The 19,483-nt window shown below is 37.1% G+C and overlaps 1 long non-coding RNA gene across 1 annotated transcript; it reads right to left on the bottom strand.

Annotated features, from left to right (window-relative positions):
• Positions 1–11,287: 11,287 nt before the first annotated feature.
• Positions 11,288–18,995, bottom strand: LOC128645461 (uncharacterized). Its single transcript, XR_008400116.1, has 2 exons — positions 18,761–18,995; positions 11,288–11,478 (listed from the first exon to the last, which is right to left on the bottom strand). It is a non-coding gene; the product is annotated as an uncharacterized LOC128645461 (long non-coding RNA).
• Positions 18,996–19,483: the final 488 nt, after the last annotated feature.

Below are 19,483 nucleotides of genomic sequence, written 5' to 3'. Positions count from 1 at the left end.
CCTGACAGACCCTTGCATCTTTTATCCAGTGCTGCACTGATGTTTCTTGATTCTGAGTCATGGGGAAAGCTAAAGAATTGTCCAAGGGTAAAGGTAGTTGAACTGTATAAAACAGGAAAGGGATATAAAAAGATATCCAAGGAATTGAGAATGCAAATCAGTAGTGTTCAAACTCAAACTGTAACATACTACATTCATCTTGCCATCAATTCTGACCAAATTCCCTGTGCCTTTGTAGCTCACACATGCCCAAAACATCAGCGACCCTCCTCTGTGTTTCACAGTAAGAATGGTGTACCTTTCATCATAGGCCTTGTTGACTCCTCTCCAAATGTAGCATTTATGGTTGTGGTCAAAAAGCTCAATTTTGGTCTCATCACTCCAAATGACTTTGTGCCAGAAGGTTTGAGGTTTTTCTCTGTGCTGTTTGGCGCATTGTAAGCGGGATACTTTGTGGCATTTGTGTAGTAATGGCTTTCTTCTGGCGACTCGACCATGCAGACCATTTTTCTTCAAGTGCCTCCTTATTGTGCATCTTGAAACAGCCACACCACATGTTTTCAGAGAGTCCTGTATTTCACCTGAATTTATTTGTGGGTTTGTCTTTGCATCCTGAACAATTTTCCTGGCAGTTGTGGCTAAATTTTTTGTTGGTCTACCTGATAGTAGTTTGGTTTCAACAGAACCCCTCATTTTCCACTTCTTGATTAGAGTTTGAACACTGCTGATTTGCATTCTCAATTCCTTGGATATCTTTTTATATCTCTTTCCTGTTTTATACAGTTCAACTACCTTTTCCCGCAGATCCTTTGACAATTCTTTTGCTTTCCCCATGACTCAGAATCCATAATCTTCAGTGTAGCACTGGATAAAAGATGCAAGGGTCTGTCAGAAGTCCAGAAACTCATTAACCTTTTATACACACACACTAATTACAAGAAAACAGATCACAGGTGAGGATGGTTACCTTTAATAGCCATTCAAACCATTTGTGTCAACTTGTGTGCATGTTATCAGGCCAAAATCACCAGGGTATGTAAACTTTTGATCAGGGTCATTTGGGTAGTTTCTGTTGTCATTATAATTTAAAAGAGTAAGCACAGTTGATTGATAATAAATGGCTTCAGCCAAACACTAACCATGAGTGAAAGAAAAGTTTTTGTGTTATCATTCATATTCTCTGAAAAATGGCCAAGAAATCATAAATTCTGCCAGGGTATGTAAACTTATGAGCACAACTGTATATACACATACATATCCATCTTTATATATATATATATATATATATATATATATATATATATATATATATATATATATATATATATATATTCCTCGTTTGCAAGAAGGCACTCACTGGTCTTAGTAAAAAACAACTTTTAATTCATATGTTTACAAAGCAAATACATCCATATGGATGTATTTGCTTTTTAAACATATGAATTAAAAGTTGTTTTTTACTAAGACCAGTGAGTGCCTTCTTGCAAACGAGGAATGGATACAATTTATGTGAAGTGCACCCTGGCAGTTGTGGTAATGTAAGACTGTGTTTATCTCTTTTTGGAGGATATATATATATCAGTGACGTGCAGTGAAGTCCAAGGCTGGTGAGGCACTTGCTATGATATGCCCGACAAACCCAAACACTACTTCTGCCACTATGTGGTGCTCAAGACACTAGGTATGCTGTTCAACAAAGGATTAAAAGAGAGTAAATTACATAATAATACAATTACATTAGACAATTTGCCATTTTTATCAGAATCATGGAAGTTTAATACTTTAGCCCTGCTACTCAGCATGCTAAGTTATGTAAAGTTTGTAAACAGTGCTACTGTTAAAAAAAAATGCTGAGTAGCAGGGCTAAAGTATTAAACTTCCATGATTCTGATAAAAATTGCAAACTTTCTAATGTAATTGTATTATTATGTAATTTACTCTTTTAATCCTTTGTTGAACAGCATACCTAGTGTCTTGAGCACCACATAGTGGCAGAAGTAGTGTTTGCAGTATTGATCACTTATTTTTTGTGAAAATAAAAATATCTAGATATGCTCAGCAGCATGTGGCACTACTTCTGCCACTACGTGGTGCTCAAGACATTAGGTATGCTGTTCAACAATGGATTAAAAGAGAGTAAATTACATAATAATAAATGTGCAGCAATGATATTCATTGTTAGGACCCCTAAACATCTTGGATTTTGTAAACATTTATTTTATTAACCAAAAATAAATAAATAATGCTATTCATTGGTAAAACAAACAATACTATAATATATACAAACTATTCAGTTGTCACTTGCCCATACCCACAATGCATTCAACAGGAAGGGGGCGTGGCCTATCAGCTTTTGGCGCCCAAACACCAGTTACAATTCTCATAAATTCTGTCAGCTTACTCACAATGTTAGTCTTGATAAAGGCCAGGAGTACATGGCCGAAACGCGTCGACTGATTTGAGTAAGCTAAATACTGATATATCAACTGAATAGTTTGTATATATTATAGTATTGTTTGTTTTCTTTACAGGTTTTTTCACTGTTTTATTTATATCTATCGCATCATATTGAGCGACTGCTTCATTGCACAGAAATCACTACATCACATTGGACACTCTGGATTGACTTTTGAAATACTTACAATTTGCTTCACCTGTTTTGAGGATTCTCACATTTTGTATTTTTTGCAAGGCCACCATTTTTTTCTCATTTTTTTCTTATCTTTTCACATCAAGTGATCACATTTTTTTTTCACATTTTCACATTTTTTGCATCTTTTCAAGCACAGGACATTCTTATTGGGACTTTTTAGAATTGGATAATGATTTAAGACACTTATATTTTGTTGCATACTTTTTTGTTTGGATAAAGACTAACTATATACAACTGTAAGAACATTCATCACCAAGGTGTACCTTCCAAATAGGACACTTAGCTTATTAGGTCACCCTTTATCATACGTTTTTCAAGTCTAATTAGTTTTACGTTTATTTTATGTGTATTTTCATTGTCTTGTTATTGTAACATGGATCCATGATTTTTTATTACTGTATATGTTTTACCAGAAGTTCACCGATATTTAATCAACTGTGTGAAATATACATTTTACATTTTAACAACCATTTTATATACGCTATTTTAAATATCTCTGCACATTAACTCTACAACCCATATTAAAGGTACTACTATCTAGATCCCAACATTGTGGGCACCATTCCATCAGCCTATTAGGTGTTTCCTTCCCATCCTCAGCCTACTTGGCGCTCACCTCCACTTCCTATCGTTTTTATCTTTACATTAGGGTAAGAGGTAGAGGTATCCCCTATCCCCTTCCCCTATCTGTTTTTTTTGCGCAGGATATACATCCCATCATCTAACTGTCAAGCTCACCTAGCTAAGTATACCCCAGCAGCAGAACATATTCTATCCCTTCTAGCCCATTTAGTTTAAACATGGAAGATTTACACATACTAAGAAGAGAATCAGTTTAGATATCCGCACTGATATGGACAGCTCACCTGACATAGACCCAGATCGAATAGACATTCTTTCAATATTTAGAGATTTAGAGAAATCTTTAGTTGCTGAAGTAAAATATAAGCAGAAATTTTGTTTCTGAAAAAATGTTTAGAATTAGACCTTTATCCCCCGAGGTCGGAGTATACTATAAAGATTGTGCTTTCTCAATATCAGATCCACTATATGTAGAGAAATGGACAAATATTCTCTTGGAGGCATCTAGAGAGTCTAATTAAGCTTATCATAGAATACAGAAGTTCTCTTCTACACGAAATTAGACCTAGATATTAAAGATGATTGAAACAATGCTAAATAACATTGAGGTTACAGAGGCAGAAGAAAAAGAGATTACTGAAAGAAAGAACACGATGTTCAAGAAAGTCACTAAAGTGAGAGAAGACATAATTGCAAAGAAGATGGAAAAAGCTAAATAGAGAATTGGAGGCATTAAGAGAACTGATCCCATTGAAGCCCAGTCAGACACACCATCTCAGAATTGTAAAATCTAAAGAGATTACTTTACACCAAGCCGGAAATAATGTGGGACAGAGAAATAGGAAACTGATGGAATGTAGTGAAATACGGCAAGAAACAACCGAATAACCACAAACAAGGTCGAATACCAATTAGCAAGAGTCAAATCGATACAAGACAAGGAAAGACTCATATATAAGTACAATTTCAAGAAAGAAATCGTGAGACTTGGGGAACAGACACGCTTGGCAATATGATAGGCGTGGTCACTATCAGAAACACTTATGGTCGTAACCTGTATTACCAGAAGAGGAATGATAATGGTATATTACTCAAATTATGAGAATAAAACGAAATCATCATTCGAAATCATATTATCGTCCGTATCACTATAGAGAAAATCCACACACACCATACCATGAGAATCGCTATCAATATGAAGAAAGAGAATCTAATAGACCCAGATTCCAAACAAGGTATGAAGAGGACAGGAGAGACCCTCCACCTGGAAGAGAGAGATGATGTGTTTGACCCACAGGAGAAGAGACTTTGATCAGAGAGAACCCAGAGGAAATTTCCGATACAACCATCGTGAGGAGCAGAAGTACAGACCATAGCAGGAATAGAAAAGGAGGATATCATGATAATGTTGATCAGAGAGACCATTACCAGGACAAAGAAAGAAGGGAATCAAGAATGCATGGTCCAAGATCACAAGAAGAACATAATAAAGGTTCAAAATTACAAGAAGGACACGATAAAGTGACATACACTACAGAAGTATTAAACATGCCAGCCTCTACCTCAGAGTCAGCTTTTTTAGGGGAAAACCCCTTACCACCAAGAGTAAAGGAAAAAATACAGAGAAAGAGGAAAAACACAGACTCGGAAGACCAGGAAACTGCCATAACAACAAAAAAGAAGACCCGCAGAGGAAAAAGAGCGGCACAGCACTAAAGAAATCAAAAACAACAAAATTACAGAAAGAAAACGTGCACACATGAAGAGACTCCCCATACATTGCAGACTGATCCTCCAGTCACAAAGAAGGTGACCAAGGGTATATACAACCTAATTCGAGAGAATTAACCTCACAAGAAGAAGCAATCTTAATCCCATGGCCTAAGTTTTGCACCAACTAATTGCCTGAATAAATTTCAGGCGTTCATTCAGCACGAAAGAATTTGTGAGGAAGTTTAACACTAAAACGCTACTTCCTCAAGTCTCCAATTGAAGCGCAACTACACCTGCCTCATTGATAATGATCAATTTTTACACACAAGGTCTGAGACCGAAATCCACCTTTTACCCGATGGGAAGTAAAGGGTCCGCGATTGGAAACTTTGAAACGAACGTCTGCAATGACATTAGGAAACTGAGTCAGAATAGACTTAAAATAGTGCGTTTCAATCTATCCAGATCCAGATGGATACTATTAAAAGGCTTGAGAAAGACCATCAATTAACCATTAAACCTGCCGATAAAGGCGGAGCTATCGTTGTGATGGATAAGTGTAAATATGAAGAAGAGTGCAATAGAATTCTGAGTGATTCCAAGACATACAAGAGGTTACTAAGTGACCCAATAGGTAAATTCACAACGGACTTGGAAGACTTGACACACTAAAGCGAAAACACTGGGGATACTTAATCAGAAGAATACAATACATTATGGTCAAATTACCCCATTACCCCAGTGTTTAACCAACTTCCTAAGATACATAAATCGGTGTTCAACCCCTCCAGGTAGACCGATTATATCGGGGATTGGGTCAATATCAAGCAACATGTCAGAATATGTAGATAAAATCCTTCAAAAACAGGTCACCAATCTTCCATCTTACTTGAGGGATTCTACACAAATTCTGACAATATTGGATAATCTGAAATGGGAAGAATCGTTCATTATGGCAACCTGCGATGTAGTTTCGCTATACACGAGCATACCACATGAAGGAGGCATCGAAGCTGTAAAGTTCTTCTCTCTAAAGACTCATGTATTCCTGAAGCACAATGCACTTTTGTTTTAGACAGTATTTATTACATTTTAACCCACAACTATTTTAATCATGACAAGAAATTTTATCATCAACAATGTGGAACAGCGATGGGGACCAGGTTCGCGCCTAGCTATGCTAATCTTTACATGGGGCAGTGGGAGCAAATTTTCTGGGAATCCTGCCCAGCTAGCGCGGACCTGGTCCTCTACGTAAGATATATTGATGACATTTTCCTCATTTGGAAGGGCTCTATGGAAGATTTGCATTACACCATAGAAGTTATGAAATAAGAACACAAAAAATCTGAGATTCACCTATGAATGTAATAAACAGTCCTATACACTTCCTGGACCTTAAAATAGAAATAGAGAATGGAGAATTTGTTACCTCGACCTTCTTTAAGGAGGTCGACTGTAACAATTACATTCATAACGAAAGCTGCCATCACAAAGTTTGGAAGGAAAATATTCCCAAGGGGCAACTCTTGAGGATTAAAAAGAACTGTTCGGATCCGAAAAAGTGGGAAGAACAAACCCAGATACTAAAACAAAGATTCATTGATAGAGGATATAAAGAGACACTACTAGAAGAAAAATTGAAGAAGTTAAAGCCATTGATAGAAAAACCCTCCTAAAATATAAAACCATAGAGAGGACAGTGACATCGGAAGACAATATAGATGTCCCTTTTATCACAGAATACTGTGAAAACAAACACATTATAGAGAAGATCTATAGAAAGCACTGGCCACTTTTAAAGGACGACGACATCTTGGGAGAATTATTATGCCACACCCGAATTTATTTATAGGAAGACGAACAATTTAAAGAACAGACTGGCCCCGAGTGTTCCTAAACAAAAAATGGGTGCAGTGGTAGGCCAATGCAATAAGAGGATTAAAGGTTTTTTTCCATGCCCGAATTGTAAGGCGTGTAAAAATGGCTGGAAAACAACCTCATTCTCATCTGTACACACTAAAGAAAAATTTATGATTAATAATCTGATAAGATGTGGCGATCATAGTGTAATATATCTTATTGAATGTCCATGCAAATTGCAATATGTAGGACAAACTTCCAGACAACTAAAAGACAGAATGAGGGAGCACATACTATGTATAGAGAGAAAAAGTATAGACACAGCACTATACAAACATTTCACAACTAAACATGGAGGAAATATCAGAGAAATGAAATTCTGTGGAATAGAGATAGTGAGAAAAAACTGGAGAGGGGGGAACCATGAACATAAATGACTCTTACATGAATCTAAATGGATATTTTCCCTGAACAGCCTGTATCCTAAGGGCCTAAACAATAAAGAAGATCTCTCTCATTTATTCAGTCTCACAAAATAAAAAAAGTTTAACCACTGGTTAGCAGAGACACCTATTCCCCTATCCTCCATAATCTATCTAGTTTTATCTCTCTCTCCCCCGTTTTATCTGGACGTACAGACTCTAACAGGACTTTCTAATCATACGAGTGTAGACTTATTGTTAGCAAAGGTTTCCTCCTGTAATACTGGATTAATGCCTACCCACTTGTATACCAGAAAGGAGGCCTCTACTGTCCTTTCAGTGCTCACTCATCTTTGGAGTATCCCATCAAGTGGTCTTATCTAGTCTCCACATTATATGGTCCTATCTGGTTTTATTACATTTTAAATTTTAAAATACTAATGATTTCAAAAGGTTTTAAAAGATTGGTCAATTATTTTATAGTAATATTTATTGGACTATTTTATTACATTACTATCATCTGATCATGATCTGGCCCCATGTTTTTACACTAGCCATGAGCAGCTATTTGTACTAGTGTCACTTTGATTTTAGGAGGTCCCCATTATATATCAGCTAAGATTGCACTGTATCATTATCATGATTTTATCATATGCTGGTCCAAGTACAACATCATTGCCGTGTTATATCGCTTCTTATCACATTGTATTTTTTTACATAATTTTAACATTTTTATATTTGCATATTTATATTTGCATATTTATATTTTCATGTTTCTGTAATGTGATACATGTTACACCATCAGTTGATATCCTCTACTCCCAATTAATGATTTTAAAATTGTTTTATAATTTGTTTTATACCTATTACCCACATGTATCGCATCGATCACTGTTAGATATTTATATGTTTATATCTTTTAATTTGGTGAACATCACACTATCCTCTAACCACTCAATGTCATACTCTTATACCCAGTAATCACCTATAGGCAGCTTAGATTAACATTAACACAAGTTTCTACGATCTCACGTTAGTAGGATCAGCGCTTAGTAGAAGTGCATACATGAAACCACCGAAACCGGAAGTGCTAGACAATAACGATACCGGAAGTGGAAAACTAGCGACACTTGCAGTAAGAAAGGACGTAACACTCCTAATATCCAGTAATTATCTAAAGGAAGTTTAGAGTGGTAATTTAATATTACATAATTTTCCATGATCTCACGTTAGAAGTATTATTGCTTAGCAGTAGTGTAAACATGAAACTACCGAACCGGAAGTGCTATAAAATAGCGATACCGGAAGTGAAAGCAAATAAATGAAACATGAGCTTAACGAAACTAACATTGAAAAAGAATGAAAATAAAAATCGGAAGCACCAGCAAATAATGGCAACAGAAGCCGCCATATAATAAACCAAATAGGTTGGTTCATCAAATAAACAGAGAGTTATTGAAGTATAAACATCACTATTCACATATAGGATAGAAGCCAATATCATTATAGTAAACACAAGGGAAACCGGAAGTAAACACAGCAAACGTTAGCGAAACCGGAAGTGCAGGTGGAAAATAATTTTATGAAATAATTTTATGAAATATGTTAACTAAGGGCACATATGTAAAGGGAATATTCCCAATAGAAATGGCCCTGAGAATACACTAACAGCTAATAGTCAAAAATTAAGTTTTTTAACAACATAACTTAAACGAAACTCTTGCCCATACCCACAATGCATTCAACAGGAAGGGGGCGTGGCCTATCAGCTTTTGGCGCCCAAACACCAGTTACAATTCTCATAAATTCTGTCAGCTTACTCACAATGTTAGTCTTGATAAAGGCCAGGAGTACATGGCCGAAACGCGTCGACTGATTTGAGTAAGCTAAATACTGATATATCAACTGAATAGTTTGTATATATTATAGTATTGTTTGTTTTCTTTACAGGTTTTTTCACTGTTTTATTTATATCTATCGCATCATATTGAGCGACTGCTTCATTGCACAGAAATCACTACATCACATTGGACACTCTGGATTGACTTTTGAAATACTTACAATTTGCTTCACCTGTTTTGAGGATTCTCACATTTTGTATTTTTTGCAAGGCCACCATTTTTTTCTCATTTTTTTCTTATCTTTTCACATAAAGTGATCACATTTTTTTTCACATTTTCACATTTTTTGCATCTTTTCAAGCACAGGACATTCTTATTGGGACTTTTTAGAATTGGATATTGATTTAAGACACTTATTTTTGTTGCATACTTTTTTGTTTGGATAAAGACTAACTATATACAACTGTAAGAACATTCATCACCAAGGTGTACCTTCCAAATAGGACACTTAGCTTATTAGGTCACCCTTTATCATACGTTTTTCAAGTCTAATAGTTTTACGTTTATTTTTATGTGTATTTTCATTGTCTTGTTATTGTAACATGGATCCATGATTTTTTATTACTGTATGTTTTACCAGAAGTTCACCGATATTTTAATCAACTGTGTGAAATAAACATTTTAAATTTTAACAACCATTTTATATACGCTATTTTTAAATATCTCTGCACATTAACTCTACAACCCATATTAAAGGTACTACTATCTAGATCCCACATTGTGGGCACCATTCCATCAGCCTATTAGGTGTTTCCTTCCCCATCCTCAGCCTACTTGGCGCTCACCTCCACTTCCTATCTCCTTCCCAAGTTCCCAGTTCTATTTGCCGCCAGTAGTACTGCGCTGCGCTCAGAGTCAAGCTGTTTGCGCATGCGCAGGGAGCCAATCAACAACGGTCACGTTCTCCTGGTACTGTCAATCACCAGGAGAATGTGTCCTCTGATTGGCTCCCTCGCTAAGAGGCACTACGAGTGATGCCTCCTATTGGCCTATTTTTTCAACACTGACGTTCGGTCAGCCTGTGGCAGCCAGTGGGTGGTGTTCTCTAAGCTACTGTGGGATTTAAAGAATGCACCCATGTTACGCAATGGAGAAGTAGAAAAGTACACTGCCTCTCCATAGCGTAACATGGGGAGAAAAAAAAGGTTAATATTTTTTGTTTAGTAGCCAGCAGGTGTCGCTCTAATGATCAAAATATGCACCCATGTTGCGCAATGGAGTAAAGTACACTGTCTGCATCTCCATAGAGTAACATGGGGGAGAAAAAGTTTTTTTTTTATACACCATTTTTTTCCATTTATATTAAATTTAAATAAACTCTGGGGGGCCAAAATGGCAGGGGAGGCCCTGCCTCCCCTGCCTCCTATGTCTGCACGTCCTTGATATATATATATATATATTATATATATATATATGTGTGTGGTGTGTGTCTATGATAAAGCCCCTTGCTTTTTTTATTCTAACACCTGAGACCTCATATCTTTGAGCCCTTATAACTTTTGTGAGCAATATTTTTTTTAATAATTTTTATTATATAGAGTTATTATGAGTGTAACTGTACTTTGTAATGTATTTTTTTTTGTGTTTTGTGTAACTTTTATGTTCTGCAAAACAGATAACCCAAGCTCTGAAGTTGTGGTAATCATTCTAGCTTAAATTGCGATCTCATTTACTTTCAACCTGTAACACCAGTGGTAAGTCTGACGAACGCAAACCCCCACAATAAACTACTTATTGCTTGGGCTCCCTTGGTAATCTGTTCCAATATCTGTAATTGTTTTTATTATATTCTAATTGCCTGATATAGTATGGCTGTATACAAGCTCGAATGAGCATTCTTTGTTAAACCTTGTACAAAGTCAATAGGTGCCCAGTATCTGGAGGAGCAAACACAAGCTGGTGACACATTTATCTTGGTTGATGTATAAATGTAGTGACTCTGGCAAGTGAGAGGTGTAATTATCCCAGCTAATGTCAGAGTCTGCAGACGGAAACTAGATCCGATAACATGGTGAAGTTACAATACACAGTAAAAGGGAACTGACTAGAGAGTTGAATATATGTGTTCAGTTGTTAAGAAGCATAAGGATTAAATTACCTCCCATAACCCTTCCTTTAGTTAACCATTATAAATAAATCAGACAAACAACAGATTAGGAAAATACTGATTGGGTTGTATTTATTGAATTATAACAGTAACATCAGATATAACTTAAGTGGCAGCAATCAGATCCTATTAACCCATGCACAGATGTTCAGTGGATATTTGTTGTCACTTAACTGTCCTCCTTCCATTCTTGAGATGTCATCTTTCACCATTTTCCTTAATTTGAAATATCTGTACCTGCAGAGAAGTATGATAATTTTATTGTTTTTATAGAGAAATTGCCATAAAAAAAAATTCTAGAAATTTCCTTATATAATTTATTTATTTGCCCGTTTCTGAGCACTGACACCACAAAGCAAATAATTCACTCTCTTTGTAATTTCCCAGCTTGATTACTTCAATAACCTACCTGACTGGCCTTCCTCTCTTCCGCCTCTCCCCCTTTAATCCATCCTTAAATGCCTCTGCCAGGCTAATCCAACTTTCCCATTGCTCTGTATCTGCTGTTCCTTCACTGGTTCCGCATTCACAGCAGAATTAAATGGTATATTCCCACCCTGAATTACAGAGTCCTTACCAATGCTGCCCCCCACTAACTGTCCTCACTAATCAACAAATATACTCCAGCCTCCCCACTAAGAACCAACAATGACCTGCTAATTTCATCTTTGATTATCTCCTCTTCCCCATGCTAGACTAGAGGACTTCTCTCCTGTGGCACCTACTCTCTGGAACACTCTCCTCAAGCTGCTAGATTTTCCCCTAATCTGCCTTCTTTAAAACACTCCATGAATACGTTTTTGTTCTGGAAACCGATCACCCAACTTAGTAACAAAGTAATCCCACTTACCTAATAAGTGCCCTAATCTAACTCTCTATTACCATCACTCTCACCCTTGCAGTCCTCATCTGCTGTTTTTCACCCTCCTACCCTTCTAGATTGTAAGTTCCCACGGGAATAGGGCCCTCAATTCCTCCTGGATTTATTTGTCAATATTTGTCTTGTCTCTTACAAGTTTTGTATAATTGTTTTATGTAAACAAATTTTACCCATGTATAGTGTTGTGCTTTATAAATAAAGTATTATAAGAATCATAATAAGAATTTTAAATTGTTTCTTATTTTTTTTGCTTAAATGTAGAGCTTTAACTTACCCAAAATATACTCCTAACACAATTACTCCTATGATGATGATAATGGGAAGTCCCCAAGAAACCAGTAATATGTTTATTCTGGTACTTTTCTTCAATTGCTGGTAAAGTTTTACCAAAGGAAAGTAATCTGGGGTAAGAACATCACCATTATCTGGTTGTCTGGCCTGGACTCCACTAGTTTAATTTCCATATGTACTTTGATGTCATCGACATGAATTTATCAATCCGTCAACTTACCTGCATTCGATGGCACCAATACGCTCGCCTAAGATCGCCTAACATCGCTGCCGCTGACCTGAATACGCTCTCCAAAGTTACCAAAAAGCTGTCAAAAAGCCGCGCACCAAGTACGGTGCGATGAGCAGTGGACTGTTGTTAACTAACAGTCATCGATCTAGCTGCTCTTCGGCTTTTTTACAGCTTTATTGGTACCCTGTCACTAAACACCCACACTATACTATACTGTTTACCCCCTATACCACCACTCCCGGACCCAGCCGCACCCTAAACCACCGCTCCCGGAGCCCACCGCAACTCTAATAAATGTATTAACCCCTAAACCGCCGCTCCCGGAGCCCACCACAACTAAATACAATTATTAACCCCTAAACCGCCGATCCCGGAGCCCACCGCCACATACATTATACTTATTAACCCCTAATCTTCCGCCCCCTACACCGCCACCACCTACATTATATTTATTAACCCCTAATCTGCCCCCCCTACACCGCCACCACTTACCTACATTTATTAGCCCCCAATGTCGCCACCACTATATTAAATTTATTAACCACTAAACCTAAGTCTAACCCTAACAACCCCTAACTTAAATATAATTTAAATCTAAATAAATATTCCTATCATTAAATAAATTATTCCTATTTAAAACTAAATACTTACCTATAATATAAACCCTAAGATAGCTACAATATAACTAATAGTTACATTGTAGCTATTTTAGGGTTTATTTTTATTTTACAGGCAAGTTTGTATTTATTTTAACTAGGTAGAATAGTTACTAAATAGTTATTAACTATTTAATAACTTCCTAGTTAAAATAAATACAAATATACCTGTAAAATAAAACCTAACCTATGTTACAATTACACCTAACACTACACTATAATTAAATTAATTACCTAAACTAAATACAATTAAAACAAATTATCTAAAGTACAAAAACAAACAAACACTAAATTACAGAAAATAATAAAATAATTACAAGATTTTTAAACTAATTACACCTACTCTAATCCCCCTAACAAAATAAAAAAAGCCCCCCCCAAAATAAAAAAAAGCCCTTCCCTACACTAAATTACAAATAGCCCTTAAAAGGGCCTTTTGTGGGGCATTGCCCCAAAGTAATCAGCTCTATTACCTGTAAAAAAAAGTACAATACCTCCCCCAACATTAAAACCCACCACCCACACACCCAACCCTACTCTAAAACCCACCCAATCCCCCCTTAATAAAACCTAACACTAACCCCTTGAAGATCACCCTACCTTGAGAAGTCTTCACCCAACCGGGCCGAAGTCCTCAATGAAGCCGGGCGAAGTGGTCCTCCAGATGGGCAGAAGTCTTCATCCAAGCCGGGAAGAAGAGGTCCTCCAGATGGGCAAAAGTCTTCATCCAGGCGGCATCTTCTGTCTTCATCCATACAGCGTGGAGCGGTCCATCTTCAAGACATCCGACGCGGAGCATCCTCTTCAAACGACGTCCAACTGAAGAATGAAGGTTCCTTTAAATGACGTCATCCAAGATGGTGTCCCTTCAATTCCGATTGGCTGATAGAATTCTATCAGCCAATCGGAATTAAGGTAGGAAAAATCCTATTGGCTGATGCTGATTGGCTGAATGGAACAGCCAATAGAATGCAAGCTTAATCCTATTGGCTGATTGGATCAGCCCAATAGGATTGAACTTCAATCCTATTGGCTGATTGCATCAGCCAATAGGATTTTTTCTACCTTAATTCCGATTGGCTGATAGAATTCTATCAGCCAATCGGAATTGAAGGGACACCATCTTGGATGACGTCACTTAAAGGTATCGTCATTTAGTGTTAGTCGCCGGAAGGAAGAGGATGCTCCCCGTCAGATTTCTTGAAGATGGACCCGCTCCGCTCTGGATGGATGAAGATAGAAGATGCAGTCTGGATGAAGACTTCTGCCCGTCTGGAGGACCACTTCTGCCCGGTTGGTTGAAGACGTCTCAAGGTAGGGTGATCTTCAAGGGGTTAGTGTTAGTTTTATTAAGGGGGATTTGGTGGGTTTTAGAGTAGGGTTGGTTGTGTGGGTGGTGGGTTTTAATGTTGGGGGGTATTGTATTTTTTTTTACAGGTAAAAGAGCTGATTACTTTGGGGCAATGCCCCGCAAAAAGCCCTTTTAAGGGCTATTTGTAATTTAGTATAGGGTAGGGATTTTTATTATTTTGGGGGGCTTTTTTATTTTATTAGGGGGATTAGATTAGGTGTAATTAGTTTTAAAAAAATGTAATTATTTTATTATTTTCTGTAATTTAGTGTTTTTTTTTTTTTCGTAATTTAGATAATTGTATTTAATTGTATTTAATTGTAGTTAGTTTAGGGAATTCATTTAATTATAGTGTTGTGTTAGGTGTAATTGTAACTTAGGTTTATTTTTATTTTACAGGTAAATTGGTTTTTATTTTAGCTAGGTGGTTATTAAATAGTTAATAACTATTTAATAACTATTGTACCTAGTTAAAATAAATACAAACTTGCCTGTAAAATAAAAATGAACCCTAAGCTAGATACAATGTAACTATTAGATATATTGTAGCTATCTTAGGGTTTATTTTATAGGTACGTATTTAGTTTTAAATAGGAAATATTTAGGTAATTAAAGTTATTTTATTTAGATTATTTTAAATTATATTTAAGTTAGGGGGGTGTTATGGTTAGGGTTAGACTTAGGTTTAGGGGTTAATATATTTATTATAGTGGCGGCGGCAGATTAGGGGTTAATAAGTGTAGTTAGGTGGTGACGATGTTAGGAACGGCAGTTTAGGGGTTAATAATATTTAACTAATGTTTGCGATGCGGGAGTATGGCGGTTTGGGGGTTAATAACTTTATTTTAGTGGCGGCGACGTTGTGGATGGCAGATTAGGGGTTAAAAAGTTTAGCTAGGCTGCGGCGACATTGGGGGCGGCAGATTAGGGGTTAATAAATATAATGTAGGTGTCGGCGATGTCTGGGGCGGCAGATTAGGGGTTAATAAGTGTAAGATTAGGGGTGTTTAGACTCAGGGTTCATGTTAGGGTGTTAGGTGTAGACATAAATTTTATTTCCCCATAGGAATCAATGGGGCTGCGACAAAAACTCGTAATCTAGCCGATAATTATTAAAAAATATAAATCAATACTCTGTGAAAAGCATTACTGGGCTAAAAAGCTGCACCCAGGTGGTAAATCGCCATATTACAGGCTATTAATGGTATTGAGCCAGTTGTTCGTTCCTGTGAGTGCACTTCTCTCTGTATGTATTTAGTCTCCCTATGGGAAAAAGGGGCAACCAGACGTGGACTCCTTGTTCAGTGTGCTTAGAGGAATATGGCTACACCTCACTGACGAGGCCCAATGAAGGCCGAAACGATCGTCTGGGGTTGCTGTGTTCCTTGTTCAGAGAGGAATTGCCTGGTATTTCGGCGCTGGACTGACCGTAATAGGCGGGATCAGACTGATATACTACAGGAAAGTTCTACTCTGTGAAAAGCATTACAGGGCTAAAAAGCTGCACCCAGGTGGTAAATCGCCATAGAACAGGCTATCAATGGTATTGAGCCAGTTGTTCGTTCCTGTGAGTGCACTTCTCTCTGTATGTATTTAGTCTCCCTATGGGAAAAAGGGGCAACCAGATATGGACTCCTTGCTCAGTGTGCTTAGAGGAATATGGCTACACCTCACTGACGAGGCCTAATGAAGGCCGAAACGATCATCTGGGGTTGCTGTGTTCCTTGTTCAGAGAGGAATTGCCTGGTATTTTGGCGCTGGACTGACCGTAATAGGCGGGATCAGACTGATATACTGCAGGAAAGTTCTACTTGTGAAAAGCATTACTGGGCTAAAAAGCTGCACCCAGGTGGAAAATCACCATAGAACAGGCTATCAATGGTATTGAGCCAGTTGTTCATTCCTGTGAGTGCACTTCTCTCTGTATATATATATATATATATATATATATTATTTTTTTTTTTTTTATTATTTTTTTTCCTATGGATTATTTAGAATTTTTTAGAACATCTATAATAGATTTTGATTATTATTAATATTTTATATTTAATATTTCCATAATGGACCTTAAGATAATTAATTCTGCATGTGTGCTAATCTGACACTGAGTTAGATCTAAAGCCAAATAAGTGTGTTATGCATATTTATACATTCCTATGTTCTTTACATACAAAAAAATTAAATTTTTATTATTTAATATATATTTCAATACATATATATCGGATACATCTGATAATGTTAATGTAAAATATATATCTATACCTATATATCTATAGGATTAGATATACAATTATAGATATATATACAGGGAGTGCAGAATTATTAGGCAAGTTGTATTTTTGAGGATTAATTTTATTATTGAACAACAACCATGTTCTCAATGAACCCAAAAAACTCATTAATATCAAAGCTGAATAGTTTTGGAAGTAGTTTTTAGTTTGTTTTTAGTTATAGCTATTTTAGGGGGATATCTGTGTGTGCAGGTGACTATTACTGTACATAATTATTAGGCAACTTAACAAAAAACAAATATATACCCATTTCAATTATTTATTTTTACCAGTGAAACCAATATAACATCTCAACATTCACAAATATACATTTCTGACATTCAAAAACAAAACAAAAACAAATCAGTGACCAATATAGCCACCTTTCTTTGCAAGGACACTCAAAAGCCTGCCATCCATGGATTCTGTCAGTGTTTTGATCTGTTCACCATCAACATTGCGTGCAGCAGCAACCACAGCCTCCCAGACACTGTTCAGAGAGGTGTACTGTTTTCCCTCCTTGTAAATCTCACATTTGATGATGGACCACAGGTTCTCAATGGGGTTCAGATCAGGTGAACAAGGAGGCCCATGTCATTAGATTTTCTTCTTTTATACCCTTTCTTGCCAGCCACGCTGTGGAGTACTTGGACGCGTGTGATGGAGCATTGTCCTGCATGAAAATCATGTTTTTCTTGAAGGATGCAGACTTCTTCCTGTACCACTGCTTGAAGAAGGTGTCTTCCAGAAACTGGGCAGTAGGACTGGGAGTTGAGCTTGACTCCATCCTCAACCCGAAAAGGCCCCACAAGCTCATCTTTGATGATACAAGCCCCAAACCAGTACTCCACCTCCACCTTGCTGGCGTCTGAGTCGGACTGGAGCTCTCTGGCCCTTTACCAATCCAGCCACGGGCCCATCCATCTGGCCCATCAAGACTCACTCTCATTTCATCAGTCCATAAAACCTTAGAAAAATCAGTCTTGAGATATTTCTTGGCCCAGTCTTGATGTTTCAGCTTGTGTGTCTTGTTCAGTGGTGGTCGTCTTTCAGCCTTTCTTACCTTGGTCATGTCTCTGAGTATTGCACACCTTGTGCTTTTGGGCACTCCAGTGATGTTGCAGCTCTGAAATATGGCCAAACTGGTGGCAAGTGGCATCTTGGCAGCTGCACGCTTGACTTTTCTCAGTTCATGGGCAGTTATTTTGCGCCTTGGTTTTTCCACACGCTTCTTGCGACCCTGTTGACTATTTTGAATGAAACGCTTGATTGTTTGATGATCACGCTTCAGAAGCTTTGCAATTTTAAGAGTGCTGCATCCCTCTGCAAGATATCTCACTATTTTTGACTTTTCTGAGCCTGTCAAAGTCCTTCTTTTGACCCATTTTGCCAAAGGAAAGGAAGTTGCCTAATAATTATGCACACCTGATATAGGGTGTTGATGTCATTAGACCACACCCCTTCTCATTACAGAGATGCACATCACCTAATATGCTTAATTGGTAGTAGGCTTTCGAGCCTATACAGCTTGGAGTAAGACAACATGCATAAAGAGGATGATGTGGTCAAAATACTCATTTGCCTAATAATTCTGCACTCACTGTATATATATATATATATATATATATATATATATATATATATATTATATATATATATATATATATATAGATTATATATATATATATATATATATATATATAATAGATTATATATATAAATATATATATATATATGTGTGGGTAGAAGAGGGAGGGGGCGCACAAAAAAGAGGATCTGGGTGCAGTATGTTATGGCTTCACAGACAGACAGAATGTATACATTCAAATGGCCACTCACTTGGTGTTACCTCAGTCGATATGAGGTAAGTGTATAACGTGGGGTCTATAAACAGCCTTCTCCTGAACCAGTATCCAGCGTTGTTTCTCTCTCCTGTGGAGTATCCAATGTAAAGGTATTTCACCCATCCGGTACAGCTCTTTATTCCTTATTCCAGACCAGATATTTTCTTCCTTTATTTTACTGGAGCATTAATATAAAGGTGGTGCATCAGTACAATTTATCTGTGAATTATGTCACCACTCTGTCTGATCTCACAGCAGTTGCTGGTTCCCTGCACACACACACACACACACACACAAGGTATACAGTGGGGCAAAAAAGTATTTAGTCAGCCACCAATTGTGCAAGTTTTCCCACTTAAGAAGATGAGAGAGGCCTGTAATTTTCATCATAGGTATACCTCAACTATGAGAGACAAAATGTGGAAACAAATCCAGACAATCACATTGTCTGATTTGGAAAGAATTTATTTGCACATTATGGTGGAAAATAAGTATTTGGTCAATATCAAAAGTTCATCTCAATACTTTGTTATATATCCTTTGTTGGCAATGACAGAGGTCAAACATTTTCTGTAAGTCTTCACAAGGTTGTCACACATTGTTGCTGGTATGTTGGCCCATTCCTGCATGCAGATCTCCTCTAGAGCAGTGATGTTTTGGGGCTGCTGCTGGGCAACACGGACTTTCAACTCCCTCCAAAGGTTTTCTATTGGGTTGA

The sequence above is a fragment of the Bombina bombina genome, chromosome 1 (genome assembly GCF_027579735.1).
Source record: "Bombina bombina isolate aBomBom1 chromosome 1, aBomBom1.pri, whole genome shotgun sequence".
Taxonomy (NCBI): Eukaryota; Metazoa; Chordata; class Amphibia; order Anura; family Bombinatoridae; genus Bombina; species Bombina bombina.
This window is presented reverse-complemented; position numbering and strand designations above follow the sequence as displayed.